This window comes from Buteo buteo, chromosome 15 (genome assembly GCF_964188355.1).
Source record: "Buteo buteo chromosome 15, bButBut1.hap1.1, whole genome shotgun sequence".
Taxonomy (NCBI): Eukaryota; Metazoa; Chordata; class Aves; order Accipitriformes; family Accipitridae; genus Buteo; species Buteo buteo.
The window spans coordinates 4,957,006-4,970,033 of record NC_134185.1 but is presented as its reverse complement, the minus strand read 5'-3'; positions in this window follow the sequence as shown (position 1 = coordinate 4,970,033).

Here is a 13,028-nt window from a genome sequence, read left to right as displayed (position 1 = left end):
TCCCCAAGTCCTTTTCTGCTGAGGACAGGATGGGTTACGATGCAGTCTGCGTGGGCTTTAGCCCTCCAGCCCTGCACTTTTGACCCTTTACTGCCAGGGCTTTACTACAACTTAAGCTATGTAAATGCATGGTAGCATGCAGCTTATTAAATACTCAGCTGCTTCCAGACTTAATGGCTCTGCCTGGCCTTGCCTGCTAAGCAGCATAGCAGGCTGTGTGCTTAGCAACCCAGGCTGCTGTGAATGCATCACCCCCGTGCACCGCTCTCCCTACTGCCTCCCCACTGAACAGAGCAAATATTTCCAGCTTTTTTCCGATGGTACGCAAAACCTTGTCTAGGTTTGGGTGTAGGTAGCACCTGCCAGCCGCAGCCTGTGCTAACAACTGTGCTTCAACAGCACCATGAGGTCTGACTAATATGGGAGACAAAACCTGGGGCCGCTGGGGGTGCTGGACTCATTTGTGCAAGTACTAGTGACTGTAAAATATATGTACTAGTAAATGTAGATCCTATGTTTTTAGGATTTTTCTTTTTCTTAGCAATTCCTAAATGTCCACTCATAAATAGTTTCTAGAATAATTAAAAAACTGCTGCTCTTTGGGGCTGGAAAAGTGCACAATTTGCTGGGACGTGGGTACTCTTACCCTCTGTGCTTGGAACTCATTTGCTGCATGGAAGAGGGATGCAGCCAGTGTTTCTCTCCTTTCCTATATTATAGCAGATAATTTGTGGTGGTGTTGGTCGGTTGATTCTTTGTTGTTATTGTTTCATTGGTTTTGTTTTTTAAAAGCTCAAAAGAGTTACTGTGGCTTCACTCAGGTGTTTTTACCTATCTTTTTTTCTCACCTCAGGTAACCCTTCTGAGGTCTTGGGAATGAGTGTGGCTCAGCTAAGCCTCTAGTAAGATAATCACTTAGAAATGATGATATTAGGGAAAATGAGCGGAAGATGAAACCCAGCATGTTTTCAAGTATTTTAAGCCAGAATGAACCACAATTATTATCTAGTCTTACTTGCTAAATAAACAGGCCATAGGTCCTTCTCTCTGTTATTTCTGCATTAATCAAATAACTTTTGTTGAAGTATGGTCTGTTCCTGCCATGGATGAATCAAACTTGAAGGATGTTTTTTAGAATGAAAATGAGGACGTTCTCTGTGAGAAAACACCTGAACAATTTTTTAAATAATTCTGTTTTAACACATTTAAGAAAAAAAAAAAAGACATTATCATGGCAGATACCCCAGTGGCTTCTGTGCTGCCACCAGGCTGTGCTTGAAGTCTCCATGGGGTGAGGATGTCTGCTAGAAAACAGACCTGAAATTTCAGATCAAAGATACACGGTATGTATTTTCATGGCAACAAACCTCCAGAAGTCCTGCGTGTAATGGTAATATTTATATAACAATTCGGGTCTTCAGAGAAGTATACAGAAGCTGTGAACTGACCTGCGCAGCTCTTCAGTGGAGTTTATTATATTTGAACTGGTTTATCTCTGGTGAGCACGCAGGGAGATTAAACAACTACTCTGGAGCCACGAAATGCATCTGAGGCAGGGCCAATATTAGAATATTGATTTCTGGCCTCCGCAGTCCCAGGCTCAGTTCACTACATTATGTTGTTTTTACAGATAACGTTTAGACAAATAGATCTTGACATATCAAAAGCTCAGTAGCCTCTCAGTAAATTGAGCAGGGCTTTAGCTGTTCAATTCCTGTGATTTGTGCGTGCCTGATGCCTGGTCCTGGTAATCTCAGTAGCTATTGTATATTTACAGTGAAAACCGCTTGTATCCTGAAGCATAGTAGACTTTTTTTTTCTCTTGGAGTAGAAATAAGCCTAATTATGTTACAATTTCTTCTTGTCAGATTGAGATCTGCAAATACGTTACTTCAAAGAAATTCTGCTTCAATCCTCTTTAAAAAAAAACAAAACACATTGATGGAGATTCTCAGTCCTAGCCAAGAGTAGCCTGTTGCTATTTCTAATTTCTTGTTTGTGTAAGAAGTCAGAAAAATGGGAAAAGTCCCACAGACCCAAAGTTCAAATCCAAGTGCTTTTAATGAAATCACCACGTATCACCTGAGGATACTTGGTTTCTGATATCTGAATGCCAAAGAAAAGGCAAGTATATACATGAAAGCTGAAATAAATTCTACACAGAGAATAATTCAGGTATGTTAGTACTAGAAAATTTGTCTCCCAGTATATACAGTGGTGTAAGAATATTGCCATTGCTACAACCCCAGAAACCTCCGAACCACCTGAGCTTGCTGAGATGTAGACCAGAACCTTTTCTCCACGTTTCTGAACTCCAGGTATCTCATCTGCAGCTAACAAAGGACCCTGCTTACTCATACAGAGCCTACTTGAAGTTTGGCAGTCCTACAAGAGCTGTACTGGCGTTTCGAACACGTCAAGTTATCTAACAGCCTTCTCCACCCTTCCTTGTTACCCCATGCAGTAGCACGATGTCATTTGTCAGAGCGCCAAAACTGGAGACATGCTGAATATGTGAATACCAAGGAAGTGGTTTCCTTAGCAATAACAGGCATGTGAAAGTCAAAACTTCCTTTCCTCCTCATGTGACCTTTTTCAAAGCAATTCAGCCCAGGAACAATAGGAGTGGATTCCAAGCACCCGCAGTGTTCCTGCACCGCCGGGCAAGGATCTGCCGAACAGCCAACTTATCTTACCTTTTTATTAAGGTAAAATTATATTTCTCTTTAGATGTTCTCCACAAGGGATTTGGTGTGTTTATGTGTACAGCATAGTGTTTCCTGAAAGCAAAATTGCCTAACACCATAGAAACAAATATATAGAAGATAAGTAATTTTCTTGCCATTGTGGACCAAAACTTTTGTTATGCATAAAATCCAAAGTCCTTTCTGTTGAGAGGAAATAAGGGCATGAAAACTCTTGCCAGCTTGTTTTAATAGCTGGACCTCCCTGATAACATTTTGCCCGTTTCATGTAAGGTGAAAATCACCACTCCTTATGAAAACTCCTAAGAAAAAGAACGAGAGAGAGAGAGAGAGAGACAGATGATTTACGAAGGCAAGTAAGAGGAAGGTGACGTTTGTCTCACCCGTCCCGCACACAAGTGCAGTATCAGTCCTCTGTTGCTATTCTTATCCTGAATATTTGGTACAGCCTTTCCTCATCCCTAAGGAGACAGCAGTGATAGCCAGAAGTACTTACACAAAGCCGCCTGTCGAAGAACCCTGAAGTATTTTCTAAAAGCAGCTACTAAATTTAAACCTGAGCTTCCTATTGAGTTAGGGAACTATCCTCCCTGTTTTTCCAGCTGGGGAGGCAATACAGCAGGTAGTTGTCAAAAGGGCAGAGAAAATTCCTGTTGGAGCTGGAAATGGTCATTTGGCATCCTTTCTGTATGGCAACGTGTGAGAGACAGGCTTGGATTTCAGAAACTCAAGGAAAGCTCTGGTGTTACAGTTCTCCCCGGCTTCGGTGTTTCTGGGCCGCCTGTACCCAGCCCCTTGCTGGCTGCCTTGCTGCCCACCGGTGGGGCCTGCATTCAAGTCCCTAGTAATTAACAGAGAAGGGATTCTCCAGTTCTCGGGGACCACTGCTTATCATCTTGCTTTTAATCACACATGCTGTGGTTTGCTTGGGTTTTTTCCCTCTATTTCAGCATTTAGTTTTAAACTCTAGAGGACCAGAAGTTTTCAGAAATGAACTATGCAATATGGATAGCTGAGTTTGGAGCCAGTCCTGCCAGGCAGGAGAAGAAATTTTACAGGAGGCGGTTCTTCTGCAGCTTTCTATGAATCTGGGGAAGGGACGTGGTATGGGTTCGGAGCCTTAATGTCTGGAGGAAAATAGGCAAGCCATCTGCTCCTGCAGGCGCTGGCGCATCGGTGCTTTGTGCCAGTTACACCAAGGCAAAACTTATTGTCTAGCCAAGCATTCATGTCCAACAGAGTGTGTAAGTACCTGCGGTGAGTTGCTGTATGAAATCCCAGTCCACTCTTGGCAAAATGTCACACCAAGCATGTTCACGTTCAATGCCAAGAGCTATGCAACGCTGTGCGATATTCCTGTGGTTTCTGTGGTTTCTGAAGGTGGACTGTCACGAGGATGCTCGAGGAAGGATGCGGATGGGCTGTTGTCAGGGGGGAGGCTGGGTATGTGCAGCAGCCTCTGCCACTGATTTGGTGCCGGAGGGGGTGACATTCAAACCAATTTCTCGTTACACCCTCAAAGGCAAAAGGCAGGCGCGACCAGAAATAGGGGCAGCTGAAGCAAACCAGACACAACTGTGGTGAACAATTGCAATGAGTCTTTCCGGATACGAGACATCTGCCCCGCACAGGGAATGAGGAGTGGGAGAACAAGGATTGTGCTTCCCATGGGGGAGCGAGCGAGCAGCGGCCGGGACACGGCTGCAGCGGCACCGCCGCAGCGCGGTGCAACGTGGAGGTGGGCTTTCTGCCGTCGGGAGGCTTAGCAAGAGATGCCGTAAGCCCAAAATACCACATTACACAGGCTGTGTGAAGTAGGTACAGACTTGGAACAGCAGTGGAGCTGAAATCAAAGACAACCGAGCGCTCCTAGACAGTGCCGTGCCGTAAGAAAGAAGGACTTGGAAAAAGGCCCCTGCCTTTTTTTCTGGTGTGGCAGAAAAGGATCAGAAAAAGGTGTAGGAGGAGGCAAGAAAATGCTCTCCAGCAGAGGAAAGACGGCCGATGGGCTGTCCACAAGTCCCCCTCCAACAGTAACTACACAGGATGTGTCAAAGTCGAGCTAGGCAGTACCCTGGCACCGCAGTAATACCCAGTAAACTACTGCAGGACCAAACAGTGCTTATTTTATTACATGCCAGTGCCTGAATGAGTAATTCAGGATTTATTTAGCTATCTCCATGTTGCTGTTCTGTGTGCAGGGGGGTCTGCAGTGGGCTGGCCAGGAGGCTCAACGCTTGGCGGCGAGGCAGCGCTGCGCAGTAACAACCCCGGGTTCCAGGAGGAAGGACGGACTGGTGCAAAAACACAACAGTGGCACAAAAATTTGGATGACAGGAGAGGGTGAGCCAGGGGCTTGCAGTGGGGAGCACAGTGTTAACTGCTGGGGCTCAGGGAATCATTTGCCTATCAAGGACTAACCTGAACATACAGGCTCAGTGCATTATAATTACCCAACACAGAGCAGACTGCAAGATATGTGTCGTGCTGTGGGACTAGGCACTATTTCCAGCAATCCCTTAGATGTGTCATAGGATGATACTCTCAGCTACATGTTAATTAATCAATAGTTTTTTTAATTCTGTTTTTCTTTGTTCATGTTAAGACAGGCTTTATTTCTCTTTATGGGTCATTTAGCTCGATAAATCTATCTGAAAAATTACTTGACAAATGTTTAAGCAAAGATTCTTTCTAAGTATGTGTTCCTTTTGGAGAAAATCTGGCAAAGTATCTTCCGATCTGTTCCTTCATAGGAGAGAGAATACAGTCAGGATATGCCAGCTCCTCCTGCGTAGTGCAGTTATTTTTTTCCTTTACTTCTTGCATGTTTCAGTTTTACAATTGCTCCCACGGGTCATAATAAACCAAGATATAAAGAAAATATATTCAGCATCTTTTGAAAAATAACAAGCTGTATCCTTTACAGGAAATGTGGGTTGAGGCATAGTATACAAACTTTTGTCATGTACTTTAATCTCACTTAACAGGGACATAGTTCAGCCACGCTGGTTTCTTCAGAGCATGTGCTGATAGGATTTAATTAATAAATCAGATTGCAGATTCTGTGACTGCTAGAAAATGTTCAACAGCAAAGTCACTTTGACAGAGCTGCTTTTCAACATATTATCCTTCTGCTGAAAGATCCCCCAATGAATCCAATATTTGTCTCAAGCACTGAGGAGAGCAATGACCTACTATAAACAGCGCTGCCTGGCAGTCAGAGCTTGTCATTGTTAATTTACTGCCACAGCAGCTCATTCCCAACCTTACTGAATAAACACAGGTATTAAATCATTCAGCTGATGGAAAAAATGCAGATTCCATTCAAATCGATATAGTATGATGTTTCTAGACTTCACTTTTTGAGTGGTGTGTTTTAACAAAACTCAGGCTTCTAGGAGATGGGAGTAGTGAGCTAAAGCAGTGCTATGCGCCTTAGTACAGAAATTTTCCAGCTATTCCAGCAGAACAGTGCTGTCAGTTTAATGCACTTTTGAAACCTGCTATGAAGTGACTATGAAAGTAATGAGAACCAAGCAGGTTGTTCTGGGTCTGGAAGAGCTGCTCCAGGTGAAAGCCCCAGTGAGAGGAAAAATGTTCAGTGACTGAGAATGAGGGTGGGATGCAGAGACAAGGGTGGGATGTGCAGACGAGGGTGGGATATGCAGAGACAAGGGTGGGATATGCAGAGACAAGGGTGGGATATGCAGAGACAAGGGTGGGATGCGGAGACGAGGGTGGGATAAGGGCCTGAGCAGACACGCAGCTCAGAGAGGTCTTTCACCAAACACAGGCTGCATCCTTCCTTTCAGCACAGACACACAACTTTGCCTCTTCACAGTGGATCTCTAGGCCCTTTAGTGTCTGAGAGCCATCAGAGACCTACCCCATTGACTAAATTAGAAAGCATCTCTGCAGGAAAGCAACAGTGTGCTCCAGAACTTTCCTGATGATTAACTCGAAAATGTGCAATTGCCCATAAAGCATATTTTCTGTTGTGGACAGCTGAAGGACACACAGAAATTCAGCACTGCTGCTATTGCAACTACTGAGACCTGAAAAACAGGTTCATTACCAGTTCTACAGGTGTAATGGGAGGATATGGATCTCGTATCTTTGTTTTCACTTATTTTTGGTGCTCGTCACTTGATCAGGCAGATTTGTTCCCATTTCTGGTTCATTCTTCTTTTGTTCCGATCTGTCTTGCAGGCAGTGTTTGGGAAGAGCACCTGCCTCTCCAGCACCGTTTTGCATCAGTAGATCTCCCAGAACCTTAACCAAATGAAAAGACATGGAAGGAATGAGGCAGATTTGGGGCAGTTGGCAGGGGCAGGCGGGTAGGGAAGCACTGTGGATCAGTGGATCATCCTCGAGAGGAGCAGGTGGAAGAGCTGTCATGTGAAAACAGTGCGGCAGGTCCTGGAGTGATACCCAAGCTCCCTGAATCCTCTGTGGCTGCCGCTACTGCTAAAACCCACCGAGCAGACCTGTTCTTGTGCTGGTCCATCTACGGAGAAAAAGCTACTGCTACAAGCAAACACAGGCTGCTTCAAGTGGCTGTGGTTTCGATGGGGAACCTAAGGGTTTCACCCCCCTTGTGCCAATGTCAGACAGGTATCACTAGGATGCTTTGGGGTTTTTCTCCTCCAATTTTTAAAGAAAATTACTTGTAAAAGCTACATTAAAAGAAAGCCGTAAAATTGAGCACTCACATGGTATGAAATGGAAGAATTACAGTTACACTCTTTAATTCAACTCTTTTTTGTCCCTGCATGATACAATCTTTAATTATACTCCACCAGCTAAACTTGTAAGAAAATTGCTACTGCTTACTTTTACTGGTAATTTATTATAGAAAATGATACGCTAAACATGAATGACATTTTCAGTGATTTAATATCACCAAAGCAATAATGTGATAAAATATTGTGGTGTTACTTGTTCGCTCCTCATACTGTACTTACTGTACAAACATTTTAGTGAACAGCATGGAAAGCCTGGAGCTTGAAAGTATCTTTTGGCAAAAAAAAGACTTTTAGTCGATGAGAAAAGTTATCTCAGAAAAAAGCAAAGGATGTGGACTAATTACTTTGCTTTCTTGTCCCAGACATTCAGCTAGAGAAGAGAAGCTTTACAAAACTCATACGATAAGTGTGAACTGAGCAGCTTGTATTGCAAACCAGAATTGTTAGTTCATGCTGTTTGATGGCACCTCTCCAATGTACACAGGGCCCTGATCCTTAAAAGCTCATGCACAAGGCGTCTCTTAACTTTACATACATGTACCATCACAAGAGCATCCAAAAATGAATAAATCCCAGTTCTTGCAACACAGTATTTCATGTTCTCCCCTCTTTTGTTTCTGTATTCACCTCTACTCCAAATTTTAATTTGTTAGGAAATTAAATGTTTAATGTTTTCTGGTCTATTCCTGGTAGAAGGTGCAAAGAGCTACAGACATTTACTGTTCTCTTACAATATTACAAATATAACTTTTTTCAAATTTAAATAAATATGTAAGATCTTGTACCAGAAGAACTGCTGTCTGTGTCTTCAAAGACATTTATTAGAAATATTTCTAGTTATAACCTAAATGTTTGCCTCTGAATATTAGATTTTTTTTGCTTTATACTAATATAACTAAATTGTCCTGTTACCTTTAGCAAGACAACTTAAGGAGAAAATTCCTCTGACGCCAGAATGGCAAAACTGGGCCCTTCGTTCTTTAAAGAACAATTCAAAGTCACGTTGCCCTTATTGCTGGCCTTCAGTACTAAAGATTTTCCTCATGCCTGGCTTCACTTTGACTTCATGGCTAAGGTTTCAGCTAATGATGCTATCAGACAATAGCAGAATGCAATTCAAAACAACTACTGGAAAAATCCCTATCCTCTTCCAAAGCTGCCAGGTTAGGACAAAAGAAGAGCTGTAATACCTACCGTGAAGGAAACACAAGCATTGAAGCTATCGGGCCTGTATCTGTACATCGATTTGCTCACTAATTTAGGGATTTGTTGTTTCAAATATAAGTTGCAAATGGTTTGATAACATGGCCTGAAAACAGACAGAGCTTCTGTATCTTTTGAGAATTGGCGATGGTCTTTTTTTCTTTTTTTTTTCTTTTTTTTTTTAATTTTTTCAACCACAGCATTTCTCTGGAATTAACTGTTGCCCTGTCCAGTGAAGCTCACCTGAGATAGCAAGCATATGCCATCATGGTCAGTACATCGTATCTAGTCATTTTGTTAGGGAATTTAGGTCTTTTTTGTTAGCATGTACTTCTTTTACTATGCTATATGGAGTTAAACTATGGTATATATAGAGAGAAGAGGGTAACTGGTAATACTGGTGATATTATGGGCATCCCTGTGAGGCACTAAATCGAACCAAATCAGTCAAGAAGAATATTCTGTTATAGTTGGGACCTGAAGTCTAAAAGTCACTTTTGATTAAATTGTAAAATAGTATTTTCTAAGCTGTGTCAATTTTACTTTGAAGTCCAGAGCAGCAAAAATGCAAGACAATATTAGAGTTAGTCTGATCATCTTTTTTGAAGGCTAAACACTACATACAGCTCCCTAACTGTAACTCACTACCATGTGTGCATGGTAGAAGTACCGAATTGGACATCTGCTGCTGTGCTCTTTACCAGCGAGGCCACTTTAAAAAGCTGTCTGCTGTGCTTTCAAAGAAACCCATCGCTGCGTTCCAGCGCTGAAGACAATAGCGGAGGGCAAAAATGTAACCTCTCTTGCCTGCATGTTATATATTCACATTACATCTCCTGCAGATGAGAAACCATCATTACCATGAAGAAGAAAACTAATTTGGGAACGGTGTATTTTTCTGAATTATTGTTTCAATCAGAAATGAAATGGAACTGCCCAATCTTAGTAGTTATTCACTAAGCAGGTTCATTATGCTTGTATCTATCAGCCAACCCACATCAGATCTTCTTGTGCTAGACATTATAAAACCAAGAGCTGTTCTGAAAGTTGGACTATGCAGAAAATCATTTGGTACCACTGAAACATGTCGCTTGGAGGAGTGCCTAACTTTGCAACTTTTTTAGTACAAACATTTTTGGAGTAAGGAAAATGGTGTAATACTAATTTCACTCAAAAGCTCAGACTATATAGGCCGTGCTACTCAGAAACAGAACATCAGCCAGAACGTGTTGCTTGCTTGTGACTGGAAACAGCCAGAGAAGAGGCAGAGACAAGCGGTCACAGCTGCAACGGAAGGGTGGAAAATGCCGGCCTGAGAGAAGCACGAGGAATCTTTCTGGTAGAAAACTGACTGGAAGAAAGCTAGGACCACTAAATGAGTATCAAAGAAGGTATGTTCTTCTACAAGGAAGCAGAACTCTGTCAGTGCTGCTCCCAGCTCTACCCTTGACTTGGTTTTCTGGTGGAAATAATCTGTGAGACCATGAGTATTGCCTCAAAGGCGATTTGAGCCACATTTCTTGAGTTTGGATCAGAAGGAGTAAAAGATACCACTGGTTTTGCCCTTAATGTTGCAGTGTGCTTGTCCTTCATTAAAAACTAAAATCAAATGACTGACTGTGCTTTTTCTTCCTCCCAGCCTCCCACATAGCAGCTCTGCCGCAAATCAGATGCCATGGAGGGTAGGTACCTCTTCTTTCCAAATGTCTTGTTTAATCTCCTCCTTCCCTTCTGTTCAGCTTCTCTTACAGTACAATAAACCCTGGGCTTTGTCCACCAGCCTGGATGTATACACTAGGCCTACAACCTTGTTTGTAGTTCTGATGACCTCTGGGGAGAATATATCAACACTTTCTCATCTCACTACAGCAGTGAAAGTGAGTAAAGCACAGTTGTTTTGTCTTTGAGCAATGGTTTTGATGAGGAAGTTATCTTGGTAATTAAAAAAACCCCAACCCCCCCAAGGACTCTGAATGGCTTCTCTATTAATCACTACAAGGAGACCCTTGACTTACTGCATTTGTGAGAAACATGCCCATAACAAAGTAGACACAATTTTTTCTAACTCAAAGAGCATTTAATTTGGCAGAGTCTAATACCTTTCCCTCACAGATATTACAGTAATAAACTGTGACTGAAAAAAGTTAGTAAATATAACCCTGCACATCTTAAATATATGATTGAACTTTATATGTTTACCAAGCTCTTTTAAGTGTAAACCAGGAATGTTCAGCTTTTCAAATGTCAGCAAGATTGGGCTAACCCAGCCTTCTGATCGATGCATCTGGGCGTTAAAGCCTGCTGAGAGCTCACCATTGATGGAGTTATCGGACGTCAGCCAAGCAGCAATGCCCATCCCTGCTCTTAGCACCATGGCAAAAGTGAGATGCGATGCTAACATACACCTCTTCCCCTGTGAAAGCAGCTTAGGAAATGTTTTTCTCACATTTGAAATGGTTTGTGAGCAGGAACATGGCCAATTACCACAGCTCAATCAGTGGCAGCTCATAAAGGCGTTGCAAATCACCTATGTATCTGCTGTGACCAACAGACATCTTATTTTACCCCCACACTGGGAAGCTGGATGTGGCTTTTGCAGGAGGGACTTGTGGAGCATGGATCGGAGTGACTCTGAAATTTTTCTCTGCTACGCTGCTGAGATTTGGCTGAATCCTCAGATAACTACTCCGTGTATAAATACTAGATGTCATTGTTCCTTCATCATCTCTTAAAGCTTGTCCAATTTGAGCTGTAGGTTGTTGGGGGCAGGACTGTCCTTGGCAAGATGTTTGTACCACAGTGGTGTGCCCGGGCTCTGTCCCTGAACTTGTGCCCAGCTGTGACAGAAGGACAAGCCTTACAGACAATAATAACACCTGAACTTCTGGGCTAAAACCCCCAGACACCAGAAAGGTACCAAGTCTGCCCAGTAGGTCAGATCTTCATTGACAAACAGAAACGCAGCAAAGAGTCTAAGCTAAGCCTATGTTTTGAGGCACACAGGAGAGGATGCTGGCACCAGTGTGTTTATGCACTGATACTCAGCTCTCAAGAGAAAAGGCTGAGAAAGACAGACCTCTGTGCTGCGTACAGGAGAAAAATCCAAGTCTACCCAAATCTATTTTTGTTAATTGTAATATTGACGACTCTCTCATGGCCACAAGACATAGCGTATGGCATACGAGCGGGAATTAGCCTCTATTATTCTTTTGTCTATGGCATGGGACTCTGACTGTGGTAATCCTCATCAAAGGGCAAGAGTCACTGAAGATGTTCTTCCCAGGCAGGGGGAAGCCCATGTGGGCCAGCCACCAGCGCGCTCGTACTGCCAGCCTTCAAACTCAGCAGCAAGCAACTGCGGACTACTTGTCTGCCACCATTAGTCGCTAAGGACTGAGAGCAAACGTATAAGGAAAAAGTAATGAACCAGGTGGGTGTAAGTGGAAAGTGGGATAAAACACATGATTTCCCAGGGGTTGGCGAGGTGCTGCAGGGTGGGTAGGAACCTGGCTAAAGGGAGATGCCACAGAAGAAATGCTCCCTCGCAGAAGGAAGGTCCAGAAGGATCAGGCATTACACCGAAGTTCAACAGGTTCATCCACAAACTTGGCACTAAATTATGGGGTGTACTGGTGAAACTTCCTGATGGTGGGGCCAGGACGGACAGCCAGGAGGAAGGAGGATCAGGACAGCCTAAAAAAGATTTGCCTGAACTTGAGGACTGGGATAACATGACAGAAGTTGAAGCAGCAAGGAACGAGGTTATGCATTTCGAGAGTACACAATAAATACACCCAGTTTTGGGGGTGTGTGACTTACTGGGTAGGACTGAGTGGAGTACACTTGCGGGTCACCAAACGAGCGTAAGGTAGTCGTGGGAAAGGCAGCGAGACCCCAAGACAGCGGCTTTCACCTCCGAATTATTTTTCCCACTCACTCCTTCGGGTAGAGCAGGGCCTGTGCGTTCCTCGCGCTCCAGAACGGACTGGAGGGCTAACCAGGGGTGGCTGTCCTCCCTGGCGGAGACAACCCCCGCAGACAACGCTTCCGTCCGGGTTAACGGCGCTGCTCCCCTCTCTACCAGAGGTCAGCGGGACCCCAGCCCCTTTTTGTTTTTGCCTTCTACCCCCCTACCGGAGTACCTGAGGAGACAGGCCGGCGCAGCCGGGGGCCCAGCAGGGCCCTGCCGGCCCGGGTACCCACCGCCCGGCCGCGCCGCTGAGGGGACGCCGGCCCCAAGGTGCGGCGGGGCCCGGTCAGGGAGTCGCGGCGGCGGTCCCTCGCTCCTTCTCCCCGCTCCTCCTTCCCGCTCCATCCCCGCTCCTCACGCCGGAGCTTCGCCCGCCGCCGCCGCCGGCGCCGGCGCCTCTCGCAG